Here is a 14894-nt window from a genome sequence, read left to right on the forward strand (position 1 = left end):
AGTGTCCTGGAGCCCTCGGTGGCTTTTGCAGGCTTTTATTAGGATTTACCAGGTACATGGGGGGGGAGGGGGTGTTGGCAGGCCTCCCAGCCCCCAGCAAGTCTTCACTCTTTCTGGGCTCTCTGGCGGGTCTCTCGTGGCCTCTGCTTCTGCTGGCATCCCCGTGACGCTGCCCTTAGAAGCCCAGGTATTAGCCCAGGTGAATCCCATCTATATATGTCCACACCCTATTCCAGGTGCCTGCCATCAGGCATGCATTTAGGACAGCAAGGATCCATTATCAATGCTAATGGTGGGAGGGCAGAAAAGCCTTGATACTTTTTCACTTACCCTACACCTACTGTACTAATGGCATATATCTGATATACATATATGGATGGATGCTTCACTTTCTACTGTCAGCAACTCTGTGAGATAGATATTTCTCCCATTTTACAGATGAGGAAACTCGATGTACAAATTCATATAACCCCATAAATCCTTGGAATATGACTGAAAACTGTCTATGGATTATAACTCTTAGATCTGCTGAACAGAGAGAGAACTGAAAATAGAGCCCCAACATTTCTTAGTCCCATTTCTCATATTCAAAATGATCAGACTTCAGGGGTTAAGCCTATTTGATACTTTAATAAATTGTTAATGTGGAAAGCTCAAAGTTCATCTGTCATTTCACTTAGTTGTCCCGACCCGCGGGATTCGGAGGCATGAAAAGAGAAGGGCTGAGGATTGAAATGAGGGGCTTGACAACTTGCCGCTAGCGTTTGCTTCTTTATTTTTCCTTTATCCTTTTCTTTTACTTTTCCATATCTTTCTTTTCCCTGTCTTTCTTACTTCCCTGGCCTTCTCTCTGCTCCTCTCGCAGTACTCTCCTCTCTCATGGTTCTCCTCTTAAATCTCTTTTTCTTGGCGAGGGTGTGGAGAAAAAGGAACTCTTCTGCACTGTTGGTGGGAGTGCAAACTGGTCCAACCACTGTGGAGAGCTGTGTGGAGATTTCTGGACCTACTAAACATAGAACTTCCATATGATCCAGCAATTCCACTCCTAGGTATTTACCCAAAGGACACAGAAACATCCATTCCAAAGAACACCTGCACCCCTATGTTTATAGCAGCACTATTTACAATAGCTAAGCTTTGGAAACAGCCCAAATGCCCAAAATAGATGACTGGATCAAGAAGATGTGGTACATATATACCATGGAATATTACTCAGCATTCAAAAAAGATAAACACATGCAATTTGCAGCAACATGGATGGCGCTGGAAGGGATCATGCTCAGCGAAATAAGCCAAAAAGAAAAAGAAAAATACCGGATGGTCTCACTCATAGCAGGAATCTAGAAAACTTAAATAAGGGACCAGGAAAACAAATAACTATAAGAAAGTGAAAATCAAAATCAACAAAAAACTACGAACCAGAGACACTTTAAGGGGGCGGGGGTGGGAGGGGAGAGATTGGGCTCAGAATGGGGGGGCTGCAATTGTATGGGGAATATAAAAATAAAATTTATTATTAAAAAAAAAAATCTCTTTTTCTTCTTCTCCCTCTCTCTCCCGCATTCTCCTCTTATACCCTCGTAGCTCCTCCCCCCCGTACCTCCCAGTCTCATGTGCTTTACAGGAAAAACCTGTGGTTCTCCAAAGGCGAAACGGTAAAGCGAACTCATGGCACGCATATGCAACATGGCACATACTCCGGACGGCTCCGGACACTTAGTAAACATTCTGTTACTGTGATTTAATTCCAAATGATTGTACCATATACTTCTGAATCACGGAAGGGAAATATAACCCATCTTTTATCACTGAAAGACAGGAAAAAGTGATATATACATCATGAACATGCAAATTATTGGTTAAGCAAGGTCAAACAGATAGTTATTGTTAACATTACATGCCCCAGAGTGCAAGATGTATCATTCAGAACCAGGACACTGAATTTCTGCTTCTAAAAATTACTCTTCATCAACAGTAACCCAGCAACTCCACTTGTTCTCTGCCACAAGAGAATGAAAAGCATGCCAAGAATGTGTGAAGTGGGCTGAGGGTGATTCCAGGAGCACAGATGAGGTCATCAAGATCTACTTGTTTGGCTCCATTTTAATGCAACTAGGAAACTGAAGTGTGTGGGTCCTGTTTTCATGTCTTTGTTCTGCCCCAGACATAGTCAACAGCCCACATATAGTCTAAACTAACACTGAGAGTTATAAAACCCACCTCACAATATATACAATACTATCTCAATAGTCTTTCCAACTGTTGAAAACATAAACCTCCTCTGATAAAGATCTATAGTTGAGATGTTATGTCATTTTAAATGTATTTTAAAGTTTCAAGGTAACAAAGTCTGAATTTAAAAAGCAAGATTTGTTTTCACTTTGAAATCACTATTAATAAGAACACTGGAAGCTGCTGGATAGCTACTAGATAAAATCTTCTAATTACTTTGGGAGATTAAGCAGAACACAAGTCCTTTTAAATGATTTGTCTTTGATTAAAAGTACACATATAGTTATACAAATAGAGGTAGATGAACTAAGATTAAAATGACTGATTATTTTGAGATTGGCAAAAAGACATTTTACCATTAAAAAAATTATTTTCTCAATGTTGTATTTGGCAATAAACTCAAACTTGGGTTCCAAAAAATTCCTCTTACAAAGACAGAAATCTAGGGGAAATTATTTGCACAGACTATATACATTTCTTTTATCCAAAAGACACTTCTCCAAAATATTTTTCATGGACCTTGTCCATGAGAATTCCATCAAGTCAAAAAAAATAAGGAAACAATTTTTAGAATTGATTTGCCATATCTACTGCCATAAATGCCCAAATACCTCATAATAAGCAATGATAGTATTGCTTTTTTTTCTTAGAAATAGGTCTTTTAGTTTCAAAAAGGTGATCAAACTAGAGTTACAAATATGAATACACCTGTCAGTTCAGTTTAGAGAACAAAGACAGAACTATTAAAACGAACACAGGTGTCTAATGGACTCCAAAGTCAGAATTAAAAGCTGGCACTAGACATCAAAACTCCCTGCAGACACATATCCTTTCTCTTCAGATGTCCTTCATTCTCTTGTCTACATAGACACTCTTCTTTGCTTCTCCATGTATATGGCTAAATGTATACAATTGTAGACAGCCTGCTGTTCAAGTTTCCCGCAGAAACAGACTGACATTTGCAAATCTCAACTGAAGATTACTAAAAGGTAGAATTAGACTTTTAGTGATTAAATTCATGTGATGTGTACATTTTTTGATGTTTAATGATGCATACTTGAAAAGCTTATATAATGTTATAATGCAGTATTATTTCAGTAAAAAAAGTACTAAGAGGCAGAATTTGATTAGCCAGTTTGGGTCAGGTAGTCCAACCAGCTGATACAATCCAACAGTAACAAAATGGATTGGGGTCTCCATCATATGAGAGACAGTTCTCAGAGAAAAGGGGGATGGCTTACATGATATTGAAATTGCAAAAGGTACATCCTTTTCACTAAAATGTATGTTTTCAACTGAACAAATCATTAATATGCATTCTTTATCAGGGGCTTAAGTGACATCATTTTTTGGTTTCATTTTAAGAGTTTTTTTTTGGTTTTGTTTTGACCCTCACAGGGGAACGAACCGGCGCTGCAAGAGGCTGCTGCAAGAGGCTGCTGCAAGAGGCTGCTGCAAGAGGCTGCTGGCAGCCTCGCAGCCCAGCACTCAACCTCTGCGCCACCAGGGGAGGGCCCTCATTTTAAGGGTTTTTAAAAAGCTTTAACTTTGTACATGGATATATTTAAAAATGCTTTGCCCAATGTCACCCCATTCATTTCAACTTTATTGCTCTTATTCCACATGAGGCACGTTTGTTCCCGAAAATCATAAAATAGAGACAAGCAAGTAAAACATAAAACTAACACAATCCTAGAAATAACAATACCAACACTTTGGTGTAGATCTTATACTTCTCTCTGGTGATACATGTATTTACAATATTAGGAGAATAACATATGTACCCCTGGTTATTTTTCACATATTATATGTAAACTACACCTTTTGTACCACTAAAGTTTTGGTCCCTTCCTAAACTTAATGGCATTTCTCTTTTTTGATCACTCCAGAGTATTATTATGAAAATCAATTAGTGTAATATGCCTTACCTGAATGTCTCCACAGTCCTGGTTACTTTATTTTTTTCAATTTAATTGACTTGTGAATCTTTTACACAACTACATAATTTTGGGACTACAACTTTACACTTTCATACGTATATATGCTTCACAAACTCTCCACCAAAGATCCAGTGCCAATCAATACCCAGCAGCCTTCCCTCGTCCATTTTCTCCCTTCTCATCCCCTACCCCCCATCACCATATTTTACACAGTCTAAGAATTATTTTTTATTGTTGTATTTTACCAGTCTGCTTTCTTTAGTTATTTATATTCCACAAATGAGTAAAATCATCCAGTCACCGTCTTTCATTTTCTGACAACTTTCACTTAACATAATTATCTCAACTTCCATCCATTATATCCCAAAAGGCATTATTTCATCTTTCTAAGTAGCTGAGTAATTTTCCATTAAGTGTATATTCCACAATATCTTTATTCAGTCATCTCTCCATGGATATTACATTAGTCCCATGAATTGACTATTGTGAATCATGCTGCTATGAACATGACAGTGTATAAATCTTTTGGTATTAATGTTTTTGTGTTCTCTGGGTAAATACCTAGAAGCAGTTTTGTTGGATCATAAAGTATTTCCTTTTTTTTTTTTTTTTGAGAAATATCCACACTATTTCCACAGAGGCCACGCAAAATTACATATTTCCACCTTCTTTTCCAAAATCATCTCTACCAACCCCCAAAAGTGAACGAGTGCTCTTTTTCTCCACATACTCTCCAACAATTGTTGCTTCCATTCTTTTTTATATAGGCCATTCTCATATAGGCCATTGTGGTTTCTATGTGCATTTCCTTTATAGTAAGTAATGCTGAATAATTTTTCATGTGCCTGTAAACCATCTGAATATCTTCTTTGGAAAAGAGTCTATTAAGATCTTTTGCCCATTTTTTTTAGTTGGGTTGTTAATTTTTTGTTATTGTATGAGTTTTTTTATATATTTTGAAAATTAAGCCCTAGTCAGATATGTGATATATAAATATCTTTTCCCAGCCCATACACTGCTGCCTTTTTATTTTGTAGTCATTTCTTTCTCAATACAAAAGCTTTTTAGTTTGATAAAGTCCCATTTGCTTATTTTTGTTTCCTTTGTCTCTAAGTTGTATCCCAAAATTCACCTCTCAGGTTGATTTCCAGGAGTATATCATTTGTGCTTTCCCTTATAAATCTTGTGGCTTTCAGTCATATATCTGTCTGTAACCCATTTTGAAATAATATTTGTGTATGAAGTTATGTAATGATCTAGTTACTTTTCTTTTCTTTTTTTTGCCTGGGGCTGTCCAAGTTTCCTAATACCATTTACTAAAGAGGCTTTCCTTCCTCCATTGTATGGTCATAGCCCCTTTGTCAAAGATCAACAAGTCTGTGTAAATGTGGTTATATTTCTGGACTCTATTCTATTGTTATTGGTTTCTATTTTTGTTTCAGTAACATAAAGTTTTGGTTACTATAGTTTTGTAGTAGAGTTTGAAATCAAAGAGTATAATATCTCCATTTTTCTTCTTTTCTATCAGAATTGTTTTTGTTACTTGGGGCCTTTTGTGGTTCCATATAAATTTTAGAATTATTTGTTCTATTTCCTTAAAAAAAGCCATTGGGGTTTTGACCTGTATTACATTGAATCTGTAAATTGCTTCAGCTAATATGGCCACTATAACAATGTTTGTCCTTTCGATCCATGAACACAGAATATTTATCCATTGTTTGTCTTCTTTTATTTCTTTTCATATGTCTTGTAGTTTTTTTTTTTTGTTGTTGTGAGACTGGCTAGAGGTTTTTCTATTTTGTTTATTTTTTGGAAGAAATAACTTTTAGTTTCATTGATCTTTTGGATTGTTTTCTTAACTTTTATTTCATTTATTTCTTCTCTTATTTTTATTATTTCCTTTCTTCTACTGGCTTTTGGGGGTTTTGTTGTTCTTTTTCTAGTTCTTTTAGGTGGGAGATTAGGTTGTTCCTTTGAGTTCTTTCTTGTTTCTTGATGTGAACCTGAATTGCTATATATTTTCTTCTTTTAACTGTTTCTGCTGTGTTCCATATGTTCTGGAGAGTTGTGTCCTCATTATCACTCATCTGAAGGTATTTTTTAATTTCTTCTTTTATCCCCTCATTGATCTAACAACCCTCCAGTAGTGTGGGTTTCAATATCCATGATGTAGGAGGGTTCCTTGCTTTCTTTTCATGGTTTATTTCTAGTTTGATGCCTTCATGGCATCAAAGTTGGTATGATTTTGATCTTGGTTTATCTGTTGATGTTTGTCTTGTGTCCCATATGTCATTAATCCTGGAGAATGAATCATGTACATTTGAGAAAAATGTGTACTCAGATTTTGGGGGGTGCCGTGTTCTATAAGCCCACTGTGTTTCCTGAAGAGAGCAAAAGGTTGGGTTCTGTTTCTTAATGCAGCCTGCGGCTCTGTGTCTTTTTATTGATGAGTTTAGTCCATTTACATTTAGAGTTAATACTGATATGTTGGCATCTGTATTTGCCTTTTTGTTTGTCTTTTGATTTCATTCATTGTCTGTTGGTTTTGGCCTTAGGACTTATGTTGTTTTTTGGAGTGAGGTCTCAGTCGTAATGAAATTCTGGAGCTTCTGTTTGTCTGAGAAGGTCCTTATTCTTTCTTCATAGAGTTAAGAAAACTTTGCAGGACATAGCATTCTTGGTTGGAATTTGTTGTCGTAGAGTTTGTTGACTATGTCCCTCCACTCTCTTCTTGCTCATAGTGTTTCTTTGGAGAAGTCTGATGTCAGCCTGATTGGTTTTCCTTTATATGTTATCCGTTTCTTCCCTCTTGTCAGCTTCATTATTTTTTCCTTGTCTTGGACTCTTGGGAGCTTTACTATTATGTGTCTTGCTGTGTTTTTCCTTTCATCATGAAAGTTTGGTGTTCTTCTTGCTTCTTGTATGTCTATTTTCATCTCCTTCTTCATGTTTGGGAAGTTCTCTTCGATTATCTCCTTGAATAGTTTCTCTGTTCCTATGTCTCTCTCCTCTCCTTCTGGGATTCCTGTTATTCTTATATTTCTTTTCCTCTTGGAGTCAGATAGTTGTCAAAGTGTTTTTTCATTCTTTTTCCTTCATACTTCTCTTTCCTTTTCTGTTTTTTCTTTTTTTTTTTTACTCTCTGTATCTTAGAGAGTACTTACTTGTTCTTCCATTTTGTCTATTTTGTTTTCATTGCTTTTCCCAGAGTTCTTTAGTTCCTCTATTAATCTTTTAATCTCCTGTGTTTCTTTCACTTCCCTCTTTAGGGACTCAATTTCATTCTTCTGATCATTGATTATTTTTCTCATATCATTCTTTTCCTTTTCATCTTCTCTTAGTTTTTTTAATAATGGCTATTTTAAATTCTTTATCCGGCAGGCTGAGAAGTTCTTCCAGGCCATTGTTTTTGGGTTGTGGTGGTTGGTTTTCTTTCTATTGCGGTGGTTGGTTTCTTTTCTTCCCCTGAGGGCTTACTGGTTGCTTGTATTTTTTCTTCTCCCTGATGTTTGTTTTCTAATTTGTTCTGTGTGTTGGCACACTGTGCTACTGGTTTTGCTGGGCATCTCTTTGGAGTGGTCCTTCTGGCAAGACCAAGCTCAGCACTGTTACACCAAAACTCCACAAGGTAGATATTGTGGGTATGTTGATGGGTGATGTCTCTGAGGATTTCCTCCCTCTGTATTTACTCAGTTCCACAAGGGGATCTTGGGATCCCTGGCTTCATTTGCAGAGTTGTCCCTCTCTCACTTCCCAAAGGGGATTGTGGGATCCCTGTTTTCCAACAATGCACAGAGGCTGTGCTTTCCTGGGTGGTGCCTGAAGTTCACTTTGATGGCAGATCCTGTGCCCTAGTTCAACTCGGTTCCAAAGCACAGGTGGGTAGGAGGCAGAAGCCTTCAGCAGTTTTGCTCAGTGTGCAATTCCCTAACAAACCCATTTCGGGGCCCTCCCTCTCTCCAATCTAGAAGGTGGTTGTGGGGGTCCCTGTCTTCCCTTGATGGCTCAGGGACCATGCCTTCCTGCTGTCCGTGGTTTACCTTTTTTTTTTTAAGATTTATTTTTTTATTTATACAAGCACTGGGTACAGTCAGAAGTGCGGGAGTGTGAGAGAATTCACCTGAGCCAGAGCAGGGAACAGAACAGACAGACTGAGGAAATACACTGCTGAGGGGAGCAGCAGGAGTGGCAGGAGAGGTCTGCGCGCCATGTGGGACCCTCGCCGGTAGCTGGGGATTGAGCTGTCGCTGCAGAGGCTGTGGGCAGCTTCAAAGCCCAGCTCTCAACCACTGTGCCACCAGGGGAGGCCCCCATGGTTTACCTTGATGGCAGACCTGTTAAGTCCAAGTTTGTTCATACAGCCTGGATGAAACAGTTTCAGGAAAAGGGCTTGATGGGTTGCTGCTGCTGGGGTGTGCGGTGCTGCCTCTCCAGAAAATATTTTTATTTCTTCTGTAACTTCTTCTTTGACATAAGAATTATTCAAAAGCATTTTGGCTTGGTCTCCATATGTTTGGGATGTTTCTGAGCTTCTTTTTGTCATCAATTTCTAGCTTTATACAATAGTTATCAGCAAAGATGTTTCATATAATTTCTGTTTTCATATATTTCTTGAATAATGTCATTGTACTTGCTGCATGAAATGCTATAACTTCTTGAACAATCCCCCTGTTACTGTGATTGCAATGTTTTAGTTTGCTTTATTTCTAAGTAATGCTTTAATGACCATCTACGTAGTTAAATCTTTGCATGCAACCATGATAATTTCCTCAGGTTTTATTTTTCTGAGCAGAATTGACAGGTTTAAGTGGTTGCAAAACTTTTAAGTCTCTTGAAATATCTTAGAATATTTTTGATCTTATGTCTCCAATGCGATTGTCCCTGTCCTTAGGTCCTATGCTTCTTTTTCATCTTTTCCAGCAACTTTAAAGTTACAGAGCATATCATAAGGGTTAAGGTAATATTTTCTAAATGACTAAATTCATAAGTGATTATGTGTGATATAGCTATGAAAATGTGTATTTCACATTTAACACACAAATGGGGCTGACAATGTATTTAACACACAAATGGGGTTGACAATCGGTAACTATTTAGGCTGTTTATAAATTGGGAAATGACTCTTATAGAAGGGCAGACCCTAAAAATATTTGTTGTTTTTGCATTAGGTCAGTCCCTTGCTTATTACCCAAGGTGCCACATTAAACCATTATTAGGAAGAAAAGTAGCAGGAAGCTACATGTCACTTCTTTCTATATTAGGAGTGACTGTTTATAACTGATTGCTCAAGTAACTATTATTATCCTCTTCTTTCTTCATAAAAAGTTCCTATGTTGTTGAGGAATCATTGTGCCTACCTAAAATGCCATAGTTACCATTCTTTCAACCTGGTAGCACAACGGGTTGACCGCAGCACTATGAAGCTGTCCACAGACTCCGTGGTACTGGTTAGATTCCTGGCCGGCCAGGGAGATTCCCACATGGCGTGGCAGACCTCTCCTGTCTCACCAGCTTTTCCCCTCAGCAGTGTATTTTGGTCCTTCTGCCTGTTCTGCTCCCTACTCTGTTTCTGGTGTATTCTCTCACCCTCCCATGCCTCTGGCCTGTATCCCAGTGCTTGTATAAATAAATAAATCTTTAAAAAAAAAAAAAGTTGCTGAAGTAAAGTATCTGAAGTGTGACCTTTCTGAACTGGTGCTAGGTTACCATTAAAAATAAATAAATAAAATAAAATAAAATTAGATGTGGTTGTGGCAATGTTATTAAGTGGAATTTCAGGGAAAACCCTTCCCAAGACACGCCCTTCAGTTTTTCAACCCTTCTCTCTTTCAGCCTGAAATGTGAATGTGACATCTAGAATTCTGCATCCATTTTGAAAAATAAAAACAAGGTTTAAGGACAATAAAGCAGAAAAACAAATAGGTTCTGAGGTGATGATAGAACAACACTGCCTCATCCCGGATATCTTTTATGGAGAAAGAAGTACTCTTCAATGTTGTTACTTTTATCTCTAGAATGTATCACTACTATCCTGAAGCCACTCCTAACTGTACAGTACCAACTCCAAGTTAGAGTCCAACGGGATGGCCCTAATGATAGGATGGTCTGGTAAGGCACATCTAGATGTCTTCCTGAGATTGGTGCTTCCTTTCCACAAATGACCACTCAAATGAAACTATTGCTTTCTCAGTTCTTACATCTGGGCATAGCCACACGATTTGTTTTCAGTAAGGAAATGGGAATAGAAATTATATGTGCTATTTAAAGACCAATAATGTTAACAGGAGAGGGATGCAAAAAGTCAAATAAATGACACTGAGGCCTTAGGAAATAGCTGACCCACAACCTAGAAGGAGGTAGTGCCCCTCTATCAACACAAAGAAGGAAGCTGCCAAACATTAAGAGCATCATCAAACTTTCTGTATGTGAGAAATAAGCACCTATCATATCTGAATTATTGTGCTTTTTAAAAATTCCTTTGTTGGGCCTCCCCAGTGGTGCAGTGGTTGAGCGCTGGGTTGCGAGGCTGCCCGCAGCCTCTGCCACCGGTTCGATCGCTGCGCCGGGCGAGGGTCCCGCATGGTGTGCAGACTTCTGCCGCCCGCTGCTCCCCTCAGCAGTGTACCTCGTCAGTCTGCCTGCTCTGCTCACCCCTCTGGCTCTGGTGAATTCTCTCACCCTCCCACGCTTCTGACTATGCCCAGTGCTTGTATAAATAGATAGGTGGATCTTTGGAAAAAAAAAAAAGAAATAAAAATTCATTTGTTACAGCAACAAGAATTATAATATAGAAATTATAATATAGAAATTAGTACCAGAAGTACTAATTATACACAGATGCTGATGTGACAAAAATTTACAATACATGAAGTGGAGTCAGTTGTCAGGTAGAAGTAGTAAAGAAACTGATAGCAAAGTTTGTGTAGATAGAGATCCGTGTTAGAGAGTCATGAGATACTTGGCAAAACTGTCTACCTGATAAATTAGAAAGAATACCAGAGGTCAACTGAGTCAGTAGATTTGGGGTAAATGGTTGGAAAGAGATAATGAGATAGCATGTTACTTTCTGCTTTTAGGGAGTTATTACAAGAAAGAGATGAACTTCAAGAAAGAACTGGCCAATTTGTAAGCAGAAATGAAAGTAATAGAAAAAACTCGAACATTTGGAGTTTCTAACAATTGCAAAAGCTGACTGTTTGCAGGTTGTAAGTGATAAAAGACAAGAGGTTTTTGGCACCAAAATGTATGTCTAAGGCCACAATCAAATCAAGAATGCTATGTTCTCACTTATTTATCAAAGGTCTTTAATGTAGTCCCTATTATGAAAGCAATAGGGGGGCAGAAAGGCAGAGAAATAATTAGACTTCTGAATTCTACCCAAGATGTTGTATAGACTTATTGAAGGGCCTGGATGAATACAGGATAGAAGCCTACTAAGAGTCACAAAGAATTCATGACCATAAGGCGTCATGGAGAACCAGGACAAAGGAAGTTCCTTCTAGACAGCAAAATTGAAGTAAACTCTATGAACTGCTTCCCCTCCCCATTTCAATGCCTGACTTTTGCCATTGCCTGGGACCAGGGACTACTGCAAGTCTCCATGTTTACTTGTCTGAATAGGTGTTTCATTCTTTCCCTGCTCCACCATTGCATATTGTGGAGCAGACTTGGTTTATAGATATTAAACCATGGGAAGCCACTTTTGTGCTTTGTAAAGAGGACCATGTATATATCACCTGAATGTAGTTAAGTATAGGAATCTTTGGAGGATTTGAGTGTGTTCCACATGTGTGAAGAAGGCTGTCCTTAGAGATTTGGTTGTTAGAGGATAAGCTTGGGAGAGGTGGATAACTGGTCACAAAAGGTTTGTTCTTTTTCAATCTAATGAATACATTTCCTAGCCCTCTCCATATATGTAACTGGGGTCATGTGACAAGTTATTGTCAATGAATGTGATCATAAGTGATGTGTTTCACTTTCAAATCAAGGAAATTACAAAGCAGTTAACAGGTTTCCTCCTACACTTCCCCATCTTCCACTCCAGTGCAGAGGATTCAGGAGATGAAGCCTAAGTCTTAGGACCAATATCATCAGCATCTCCTGGAAACTTGATAGAAATGCAAATATTGGGCCAACCCACAACCTATAAAATTAGAAACTCTGTTATGACACCAACAAACCAGGAGGAGACGTGGTTCTACCTTACAAAGCAATAAACTCAACTTTGTCTTTAATAGATTATGTTGGTGACATCTGGGAGCCATGACTTAACAGGACTAACACAATACCATTAGCTGTGTGTTGCTTAGTAAATAGAGTAAGCAGGAGCGTGTAGATTTAGAGCATATAATAATTTATGTGCTTTTAACTAGAAAGATGAAGTCATTTTCTCCCATCTTCCCAAGTCAGAGTCTGACCTTCTCAAGGCAGAGTCTGACCTGAATTTGATCAAGAATTTAAAAGCACTAATTTTACAACCTCAACAAAGTCAAATAATAGCTATACCTGAGAACCCAGTAAAAGAGAGTCTATGGGATAACATTAGGATGCTTTGTTTTCCTAAAAGACCTGAGAAGTTATAATTTGAAAGTAGAGAGCAGAGAAGGGAGGGAAGGGGGGAAAAGAACCCACACTCTTCATATTCTAACAGTAAATAATGCTCAGTACCAATTCCATTCATCAGGAAGCGGCTTATAAATTATGAGTCAAGGGCCTCCCTGCTGGCCTAGGGGTTAAGTCTCAGCACTGTCACTTCTGTGGCTTGTGTTTGATCCCTGACCAGGGAGCTAACCCACATATGGCACAGCAGGCCTCTCTTATCTTGCCCACTGCTCCCCTTATTAGTGTATCTCAGTAAATCCCTCTGTTCTGCTCCCTACTCTGTCTCTGGTGAATTCCCGCATCCCTCTACCCCCACACATCTGGCCAATACCCCAGGTCTTCTGGGAAAAAATAAATAAGTAAATAAAGAGTCAATAGGAAGCTTAAATAAGGGACCAGGAAAAAGAATATAAGAAAGAAAATATCACAATCAACAAACAACTATGAACCAGAGACACTCTATGGGGGGTGGAGGGCGGGGAAAGGAGGGCTTGGGGTCAAATAAGGGGGTTGTAATTGTATGAGGAATATAAAAAATAAAAATTTAAATAAAATGTGAAAAAAAAAGAGTCAATAGGGAAATACTTATCTTCCTCCTCATGGGTTTATCGCACTACTTCTGAGAATTAAAGTTTGTTCTTGGGAATTGGTGTGATGAACATGATTATGTATTTAGCCTGGACAGTCCAGTGCTCAATTACCAATGGTAGAACGATATCAAGAGTAGCAGATTTTAAGTCACTCACAATTACTCTAAACTACTTTTTGAAACTTGGAGCAAGGTTGTCTGCCCTGACTCCCCATGCCCATGTGTTCTGTGGGACGTGCAGAGCCACCACCAAGCCTTATTCTCTAGGTCCCCTTGGGGTGGTATTGTAATCTAGACTGAATAATTCATACTTGAGGATTCACACTGCTAAGTGAAAAGAGTGGATCTTAGATAAGACCAAGCCTTATGTGTAGAGCTGAGGGTTTCTTGATCAGTGGCAGAAGTATGGGACACCTATTGATAGGATTTAGAAAGAGGAACTTCCATAGGAAAAACAAGGTCTCAATGGCAGGGAGGCAAGGCACTAGTGCAGAAAAGAGAAGTTCCTGTGACAGGGATTTCTTGAGTATTTATACCTGGAACTTCAGGTTAGGATATTGCCCCTAAGAACTAGGCTTCATCTGCTGGATCCCCTGCACTGGAGTGGGAGATGGGGAAGTGTAGGAGGAGACCTGTTAACTGCTTTGTAATTTCCTTTGTTAATGGCTTTATAATATTCCATGCATATTTTTGAATGTTTCCCCTTCTGTGCAATAATCCAAGCACTCATTCATGTCTCCTTGACCATATGGTAGCCCCCTACTCAGGAGTCCAGAGGTTGGGAGGGCAACTGGAAGATAGAAAAGGCAGAGTTGACGAGGGAAAGATGGGACAACCCAGGTGGCCAAAAAATAGTTGAAAAACAGTTTGTTCAATAAAATATCTATATTGTTTTTCTCTCACACATAAAATTAGACATTATTCATAGGAAAATTCTGTGAGGTCTCCACAAAAACTATACAATTTTTGTTGTATAAAAATGCCCTTTTACAAATCTAAGAGACATAAAATAGAGGTTGCCTTTGACAGGAAGTAGAAACAGGATTGACTGCAGTTTCATAGAGGTGTCATCTGGGCTGAAGGAAAACTCTAAAGCGAGATTGAATGGGTGTACAACTTGTAAATTTATCAAACTGAATTTGCACTTAAGACAGGAGAATTTTGTTTGTATGTATGCAAGTTGTACTTTAATAAAGCTGTCTTTACCAAAATCCCAAATTGTCCCTTTAAGTAAATAAAATAAAAAGAATTTTTATTTAAGCTCTCCATGCTGTTGAAGAAATATTTGTATGAACATGCATTCTAAGTGTTTCCTGACCTTCACGCAGAAAAGAAATTAAGAAAAAAAATAATTTTAGAGCATTCCATTTGAATGCAAAATCGAGGTCCTAAGTGAATTTGACACAATTTGGCACAATTTGACACATCAACTTTGACCACGTAGATACATGCATCTACACAAACATACATAAAATCACACCCATTCTTACAATTGGATGTGAAATATTTTCTAATAAGGGAAATTTTCCCAA

The sequence above is a fragment of the Talpa occidentalis genome, unplaced genomic scaffold (genome assembly GCF_014898055.3).
Source record: "Talpa occidentalis isolate TD23 unplaced genomic scaffold, MPIMG_talOcc4v2.1 talOcc4.7, whole genome shotgun sequence".
Lineage (NCBI taxonomy): Eukaryota > Metazoa > Chordata > Mammalia > Eulipotyphla > Talpidae > Talpa > Talpa occidentalis.